Source organism: Equus przewalskii, chromosome 8, assembly GCF_037783145.1.
Source record: "Equus przewalskii isolate Varuska chromosome 8, EquPr2, whole genome shotgun sequence".
NCBI classification, from domain to species: Eukaryota; Metazoa; Chordata; class Mammalia; order Perissodactyla; family Equidae; genus Equus; species Equus przewalskii.
In genome coordinates this window covers 83175428-83185574 of record NC_091838.1, presented here as the reverse complement: position 1 = coordinate 83185574, position 10147 = coordinate 83175428, and positions in this window count along the sequence as shown.

Genomic DNA, 10147 nt, shown 5'->3' with positions numbered 1-10147 from the left:
CTCATAACTAGAACATGCAACTATGTACTGGGGGGCTTTGGGGAGGAGAAGGAGAAGAAGAAGAAAAAAAGATTGGCAACAGATGTTAGCTCAGGTGCCAATCTTAAAAAAAAAAAAAGACACCTCAAACACACGACTATACAAACTGCAAGGGATGCTGGGCAGGGTAGCCTATATACGTATCTAGGAAGCAGAGGACATGTGATTGGTGGACTGCTAACACCATCTGCCGCACCTAACATCTTCAAGAGGCCAAAAGAAAAGCAGTGCTTAACTGGAGACAAACATTCCACACAGTGATCCCTGAAGATAAAAGTCCAAATCAACACATTTTCAGACCAACAGTTCTGAAAGCAATCTCTACCAACAGAGCCTCATCCATAGAAACTTTAAAGAATGATCTCCAGGAAGGATAGAATTTATCTCCTGTGAGAGTTTTTAATATAGAAAAGAATGGTGAGCACAGAAAATAGTAGACGTGAGTAAATGGAAACAAACATTAACCACATCTACTGTATGGTGTTAGAGAAACAAAATAACTGTAATGAAAAAGACCTCTAAAGTTTCTGTATTTTTGTGTATGTGGATAAAAGGTTGAATAATTTTATACCTTAAGTTACAAAATTCATTTAAAAATGTTTAAGATAATGACTAAAATGATAGAAATGGAGTATATATCTTCCGAAGTGGGAGAGAAGAAAATTGAATTTAAAAATGGATAGCTGGAAGAGAGTTTGGGGAAGATGGTGATGTAGGAAGGACCAGGAATCCATCTCCCTACCTGGACAACAATTACACTGGTGGAATCTGTTTGATGCAACTCTTTTGGAAATCTGGAATCTGTTTAATGTTGGCCACTTCCAGGCAAAGACTTGGATAGCAAGCTGCAGTAAATTTAGGTCAATTTGAGCTCTTAGCTCAGTAGCAGCTACCCATTCCCTACCCCAGCCACATGGCAGGCAGCTGTGCACATGTCCCTGGAGAGAAGCTTACACAAAGCTTGCAGGAGCTGGGGTAGAGAACAGGACTCTGTCCTCCACATTCTAGGGGTCTGTGCTCTGCTTGCTGCTTGCTGCTTTGGGTCACACAAATGCACACAGAAAACAGGCAGCTGTTTTTGCACCTTCCCCATTGTCAGAAGCCCCTCCCCGTGGAGCTGAAGTGACTTCCAGGGGATTTAAATGGTTGGTGTCCTACCCACTCCTTCATTTTTTTGTTGTTGCTTTTCATCCTTTCAGGAGACAGACATTAAAGACTAGGACATTAAAAAACAATTGCATATATAGGGAAAACCAGAAAGTGATCATGCATGCTCAGAGAAAGTTCAAAAAGTCCACCTGAGAAGACATTAATGCTATGCTTCAGGCTGATCCTCTGCACAGAGACAACCTACAATTAAAAAAAAAAAAATCAGAAACAATAACAAAAGGCAGCAAACCCTGAAGAGGGAGGAGAATCCCATTTCCAGAGTTACCACATTATTAGGTTCAACAAAAAATCATGATAGAAGAACCAGAAGAGGATTTGAGGGTGGAGCAAAATGGCTGGGTGAGCTGACCTGGGACTCTCTCCCCTCCGAAGTACAACAAAGGACTGAAAAAAACCCTGAATTTCAGCTAATGAACCTAATTCCAGAACTAAGAGACCCACAGTATCAAAAGACAGAGGAAGGAGCCCCTGCTGCCTGCCTTGGAGGAGCTGGAACGGGGTAAGAGAGAACATCGCTCCATCCCCTAGAAACCGGGATCGCCCTGTGGGTCTGGGAAGGAGCGGGGGAGGCAGCGCACGACCAGGGGATCGTCTAGGACTCCTGCCACCAGTACAGTGGAAACCGGCTGAAGCGGAAAGCTTCCGTGCGTGGGGACCCCATAAATGCAGGGCCCCGGGAGAGCAGAGAATAGAACTGATCGAATCCAGATCGGTGTGCGAGAGAAACCCCCCCCACCCCCCCACCCCCGGCAAAGCACACTGGGCGCCGCCATCTTGCCCGAAGACAGAGAGCTCAGAACACGTGGCTCTCGACCCCCATCTAGTGGCGACAGGCTGTAACTGCAACCGAATTCTACCATCGTGCGAAAAAACCGCTCCTCTACCATCCAGCCACTTATAAAAGCTCCAGACCAGAAGGAAAACAATAAAAACATAGAATTAAGTCCTGAGGACTTGGAATTAGGTAAACTAAATGAAAATGAGTTCAGAGCAGCTATAATAAAAAAACTCAATGAGGTAGAGAGAAAGATAGAGAAACAAGCTGAGTTCTGGAGTTACTTCGCAAAAGAGATTGAAATTATAAAGAAGAATCAAACAGAATTACCAGAGATGAAAAACACAATGGACCAGATAAAACAGAATACGGATTCCCTGAATGCCCGGGTAGACTCCATAGAGGAGCAAATTAGCATAGTGGAAGATAGACAGTCTGAATGGCTCCAGACAGAGGAAGAAAGAGAACTAAGGATCAAATGGAATGAGGAAAGTATTAGAGAGATAGCAGAGTCAACGAGGAGAAAGAATTTAAGGATCATAGGAATTCCCGAGAACGTGGAAAAGGAAAATGGAGCAGAAAGTGTGCTTAATGAAATTATAGAAGAGAACTTCCCAAATCTAGGGATTGAGGGAGAAATGCGTGTAGAGGAAGCTTTCAGATCTCCTAGATTTGTCAATGTAAAAAGACCTACTGCAAGGCACATAGCAGTACAAATGGCAAAAATGAATGACAAAGAAAGAATACTCAGGGCTACAAGACAAAAGAGAATAACCTACAAAGGAGCTCCTATCAGACTTTCAGCAGATTTCTCGGCAGAAACATTACAAGCTAGGAGAGAATGGAGTGACATATTCAAAGCTTTAAAAGATAACAATCTTCAGCCAAGAATACTCTATCCAGCAAGAATATCCTTCAGATATAAGGGAGAAATTAAATCTTTTCCAGACAAACAAAAGTTAAGGGAATTTGTAACCAAAAGTCCTCCACTACAAGAAATCCTCAAGAAGGCTCTCATACCTGAAATAAGAAAAAAGAGAGAAAGGTGTCACAAACCACAGAGTAGGGAGACAGATAGATAGAACCAGAATAGGACAGCAAATATTCAACTATAGCATTAGGATAGAGGTAAGGAAACTACCAAAGCAAAGACGATCATATCACTCTAACTACAAACTCATAACACAAGTTGGAACAAGAAGTGAAAATAATAATTTAGGAGGGGAAGAGCAAAGGGACTAAATTAGTCTAGGCCAAGTAAGTAAGAGACCACCAGAGAACAGACTGTATTATACATGAGATTCTAAATACAAACTTCAGGGTAGACACTAAACTAAAAAACAGAACAGAGACACAAAACATAAATAAGCAAAAATCTAAGAAACACAGCATAAGAAATTGCAGTATCAAATGGATAGGATAAAGCACACAGGAGGAGAAAAGCAGGAAAGCCAGATAATGAGCAACAGATTGACAGCTTTAAGTCCACATGCATCAATAATCACTCTCAGTGTAAACGGATTGAACTCTCCAATAAAAAGACACAGAGTGGCAAAATGGATTAAAGAACAAGATCCAACAATTTGTTGCCTCCAGGAAACACACCTCAGCCCCAAGGACAAACACAGGCTCAGAGTGAAGGGGTGGAGGACAATACTTCAAGCTAATAGTAAGGAAAAAAAAGCAGGTGTTACAATTCTTATATCAGACAAAATGGATTTCAAAATAAGACAGGTAAAGAGAGACACACAGGGACAATATATAATGATCAAAGGGACACTTCATCAAGAAGAAATAACGCTTATAAATATCTATGCACCCAACATAGGAGCACCACGGTTCATAAAGCAACTATTAACAGACCTAAAGGAAGATGTTAAAAACAACACAATAATAGTTGGGGACCTCAACACCCCACTCACATCAATGGACAGATCATCCAGACAGAAAATCAACAAGGAAATAGTGGAGCTAAATGAAAAACTAAAACAATTGGACTTAATAGACATATACAGATCACTTCACCCTGAAAGAGCTGAATATACATTCTTCTCAAGTGCACATGGAACATTCTCAAGGATAGACCACATGTTGGGAAACAAGGCAAGCCTCTACAAATTAAAAAAAAAATTGAAATAATAACAAGCATCTTCTCCAATCATAATGCTATAAGGCTAGAAATTAATTACAAGAAAAAAGCTGAGAAAGGCACAAAGATGTGGAGACTAAACAATACAGTACTGAACAAGCAATGGATCACTGAAGAAATAAAAAAATACCTGGAAACTAATGAAAATGATAACATGCCATACCAACTCATATGGGATACAGCAAAAGCTGTATTAAGAGGAAAATTCATCGCAATACAGGCACATCCTAACAAACAAGAAAAATCCCAAATAAGCAATCTTAAACTATACCTAACTGAAATAGAGAAAGAAGAACAAATAAAGCCCAAAGTCAGCAGAAGGAGAGAAATAATAAAAACCAGAGCAGAAATAAATACTATTGAAACGAAAAAGGTGGTAGAAAGGATCAATGAAACAAAGAGCTGGTTCTTTGAGAAGATAAATAAAGTTGACAAACCCCTAGCCAGACTTACAAAGAAAAAAAGGGAGAAAGCTCAAATAAACAAAATCAGAAATGAAAGAGGAGAAATAACCACAGACTCTGCAGAAATACAACGGATTATAAGAGAATACTACGAAAAACTCTATGCTAACAGAATGGATAACCTAGAGGAAATGGATAAATTCTTGGAATCCTACAATCTCCCAAAGCTCACTCAAGAAGAAGCAGACAATTTGAACAGACCAATTACAAGGAAAGAGATTGAAACAGCAATCAAAAGCATCCCAAAGAATAAAACCCCAGGACCAGATGGTTTCCCTGGGGAATTCTACCAAACTTTCAGAGAGGATTTAATACCTATCCTTTTCAAGCTATTCCAAAAAATTAGGGAGGATGGAACACTTCCTAACACATTCTATGAGGCCAAAATCATGCTGATACCAAAGCCTGACAAGGACACCACGAAAAAAGAGAACTACAGGCCATTATCGCTGATGAACATAGATGCAAAAATTCTAAACAAAATTTTGGCCACCAGAATTCAGCAATTCATCAAAAGGATCATACATCATGATCAAGTGGGATTCATACCAGGGACACAGGGATGGTTCAACATCCGCAAATCAATCAACGTGATACACCACATCAACAAACTGAGGAATAAAAACCACATGATCATCTCAATAGATGCAGAGAAGGCATTTGACAAGATCCAACAGCCATTTATGATAAAAACTCTGAACAAAATGGGCATAGAAGGAAACTACCTCAACATAATAAAGGCCATATATGACAAACCCACAGCCAACATCATGCTCAATGGGCAAAAACTGAGTGCCATCCCCCTGAAAACAGGAATGAAACAAGGATGCCCTCTATCACCACTCTTATTTGACATAGTACTGGAGGTCCTGACCAGAGCAATCAGGCAAGAAAAAGGAATAACAGGAATCCAAATAGGGAGGGAAGAAGTGAAACTCTCACTGTTTGCAGATGACATGATCTTATATATAGAAAACCCCAAAGAATCCATTGGAAAACTCTTAGAAGTAATCAACAACTACAGCAAAGTTGCAGGGTATAAAATCAATTTACATAAATCAGTAGCATTTCTATATTCTAATAATGAACTAACAGAAAAAGAACTCAAGAACACAATACCATTCACAATCGCAACAAAAAGAATAAAATACCTCGGGGTAAATTTAACTAAGGAAGTGAAGGACCTATATAATGAAAATTACAAGGCCTTTCTGAGAGAATTGGATGACGACATAAGGAGATGGAAAGACATTCCGTGTACATGGATTGGAAGAACAAACATAGTTAAAATGTCCGTTCTACCTAAAGCAATCTACAGATTCAACGCTATCCCAATCAGAATCCCAATGACATTCTTCACAGTATTAGAACAAAGAATCCTAAAATTTACATGGGGCAACAAAAGACCCCGAATTGCTAAAGCAATCCTGAGAGAAAAGAACACAGCTGGAGGCATCACAATCCCTGACTTCAAAACATACTACAAAGCTACAGTAATCAAAACAGCATGGTACTGGTACAAAAACAGGTGCACAGATCAATGGAACAGAATTGAAAGCCCAGAAATAAAACCACACATCTATGGACAGCTTATCTTTGACAAAGGAGCTGAGGGCATACAATGGAGAAAAGAAAGTCTTTTCAACAAATGGTGCTGGGAAAACTGGAAAGCCATATGTAAAAGAATGAAAATTGACTATTCTTTTTCACCATTCACCAAAATAAACTCAAAATGGATCAAATATCTAAAGGTGAGACCTGAAACCATAAGCCTTCTGCAAGAAAACGTAGGCAGTACACTCTTTGACATCAGTATTAAAAGGACCTTTTCGGACACCATGTCTTCTCAGAGAAGGGAAACAATAGAAAGAATAAACAAATGGGACTTCATCAGACTAAAGAGCTTCTTCAAGGCAAATGAAAACAGGATTGAAACAAAAAAACAACCCACTAACTGGGAAAAAAATATTTGCAAGTCATATATCTGACAAAGGCTTAATATCCATAATATGTAAAGAACTCTCACAACTCAACAACAAAAAATCAAACAACCCGATCAAAAAATGGGCAGGAGACATGAACAGACATTTCTCCAAAGAAGATATACGGATGGCCAATAGGCACATGAAAAGATGCTCATCATCACTGATCATCAGGGAAATGCAAATCAAAACTACACTAAGATATCACCTTACACCCATTAGAATGACAAAAATATCTAAATCTAATAGTAACAAATGTTGGAGACGTTGTGGAGAGAATGGAACCCTCATATACTGCTGGTGGGAATGCAAACTAGTGCAGCCTCTATGGAAAACAGTATGGAGATTGCTCAAAAAATTAAAAATAGAACTACCATACGATCCAGCCATTCCACTACTGGGTATCTATGCAAAGAGCTTGAAGTCAGCAGTTCCAAAAGTCCTTTGCACCCCAATGTTCATTGCAGCATTATTTACAATAGCCAAGACATGAAAGCAACCTAAGTGCCCATCAACAGATGAATGGATAAAGAAGATGTGGTATATATATACAATGGAATACTACTCAGCTGCAAAACAGAACAAAATCATCCCATTTGCAACAACATGGATGGGCCTTGAGGAAATTATGTTAAGTGAAATAAGCCAGATAGAGAAGGGCAATCTCTGTATGACTCCACTGATATGAGGAATTTAAAAATGTGGACAAAGAGAACAGATTAGTGGATACCAGGGGAAAGGGGGGGTGGGGGTGGGCACAAAGGGTGAAATGGTGCACCTACATCATGAATGACAAACATTAATGTGCAACTGAAATCACACAAGATTGTAACCTATCATTAACTCAATAAAAACAAAACAAAACAAAAAACCCCAAAAAATCATGAGACATGCAAAGCCATTGGAAAGTATGGCTCATTCAAAGGAAAGAAATAAATCAAGACAAACTGCCCCTGAAAAAAACCTACTGGCAGATCTACTAGACAAACACTTTAAATCAAGGGTGTTAAGATGCTCAAAGAACTAAAGGAAGATGTAGTGAAAGTCAAGAAGATGTGAAGAAAATGGAAATGTCGATAAAGAGATATAAGCATAATAAAAAGCCAAATAGAAATTCTGGAGCTGAAAAGTACAACAACTGAAATGAAAAATTCACTAAGGGGATTCAAATACAAATATGAGGAGGCAGAAAAAAGAATCAGTGAACTTGAAGATGGGTCAATGGAAATTATTGAGGCTGAGGAACAGAAAGAAAAAGATGGAATAAAGGTGAACAGAGCTTAGGGACCTGTGGGACACCACCCAGTGGACCAACACACCCATCATGGGAGTCCGGGAAAAGAGAGAGAAGACAGGCACAGAGAAATTTAAAGAAATAATGGCTGAGAACTTCCTAAATTTGATGAGAGACATGAATATACACACCCAAGGAGCTCAATGAACTCCGAGGAAGATTAACTCAAAGAAACTCCACTGAGACATTTTAAGATGAAACTTTCAAAAGCCAAAGATAGAGAGAACCTTAAATGCAGCAAGGGAGTACTGAATCACTCCATACAAGGGATTCACAAGAAGATACTGAGATTTCTCATCAGAAACTTTGGAGGCCAGAACACGGTGGGCCAATATATGCAAAGTGCTAAAAGACAAAAAAATTGTCAGCTGAGGATCCTATATCTGGCAAAACTGCCTTTCAAAATTGAGGGAGAGGGGCTGGCCCGGTGGTACACGTTCCACTTCAGTGGCCGGCAGTTTGCCGGTACGGATCTTTGGTGTGGACATGGCACTGCTTGGCATGCCATGCTGTGGTGGGCGTCCCATGTATAAAGTGGAGGAAGATGGGCACGGATGTTAGCTCAGGGCCAGTCTTCCTCAGCAAAAAAGAGGAGAATTGGCAGCAGTTAGCTCAGGGCTAATCTTCCTAAAAAAAAAAAGAGAAAAATTGGGGGAGAAATTAAGACATTCCCTGATAACCAAAAGTTGAGTGAGTTCGTGCACCCTAGACCTTCTCTGCAAGAAATGCTCAAGGGAGTCCTGCAGGGTGTGATGAAAGGACACTAGACAGTCACTCAAAGCAGTGTGGAGAAATAAAGGTCTCAGTATAGGTAAATACACAGGAATTTATAAAAACAGGAATTACTGTAACAACGCTTTGTAACAGTACTTTAAACTGTACCTTAATTTTGTTTTCTACATGATTTAAGAGACTAATACATTAAAAGCTAATGCTACCGTAACTTTGGTTTTTAACTCCAAATCTTGTTTTCTATATAATTTAGGAAACTAATGCATTTGAAAGAATTATTAGTTTATGTTTGGGGGCACACAGTTTATAAAGATGTAAATTTTTTATATCAACAGCCAAAAGGGATGGGGATGGAGCTACAAAGGAGCATAGTTTTGTGTGTTACTGAGGTTAAGATGGTAGACATTTAAATTCGAGTGTCACAACTTTAGGATGTTAAAGATAATCCCTACAGTTACCACAAAGAAAATAGCTATAGAATAGACACAAAAGGAAGTGAGAAAGAAATGTAAACAGTTCACTACAAAAAATCACCTAAACACAAAAGAAGTCAGGGATACAGGAAAGGATGGACAAATAGTACAAGGACAGCAGTAAGTCTCTCCTTATCAGTAATTACTTCAAATGTAAATGGATTAAACTCTCCAATTGAAAGACAGATTCGCAGAATGGAGAAAATACATGACACAGCTCCATGCTGTCTACAAGAGACTCACTTGGGATCCAAAGACATAAATAGGTTGAAAGTGAAAGGATGGAAAATGATATTCCATGCAAATAGTAACCACAAGAGAGCAGGGGTGGCTATACTAACACCACAAAAAATAGACTTTAAGTCAAAAAAAGTTTACAAGAGACAAAGAAAAACATTATATATTAACAAAAATTTCCAATACAGCAGAAAGATATAACAATTATAAACATTTATGCACATAATGACAGACCATCAAAATATATGAAGCAAAAACAGGCAGTATTGAAGAAAGAGATAGACAGTTCTAGAATAATAGTTGGAGACTCCAATACTCCTTGCACAATGAAGAACAGAAAAATCAGACAGAAGTAAGAAAATAGGTGACAACAAACCAACAAGATCTAATAGACATATCCCAAACGCTCTACCCAACGACAGGCTACACAATATTCTCTAGTGCACATGGGACATTTTCCAGGGTCTACCATATGGTAGGCCATTAATTAAGACTCAATAGACTTTAAAAAATAAGTAATACAGGGGCTGGCCTCGTGGCCAAGTGGTTGAGTTCGTGCACTACACTTCGGCGGCCCGGGGTTTTGCCAGTTTGGATCCTGTGCGCGGACACGGCACCTCTCATCAGGCCATGCTGAGGTGGCGTCCCACACAGAACAACCAGAAGGACCTACAACAAGAATATACAACTATGTGCTGGGGGACTTTGGGGAGAAGATGAGGAAAATAAAAATAAATAAATAAATAAATAGAGATTGGTGACAGATCATAGCCCAGGTGCCAATCTTTAAAAAAAAATAACAAACATAGATATCAGATGAAGTATCTTCTCT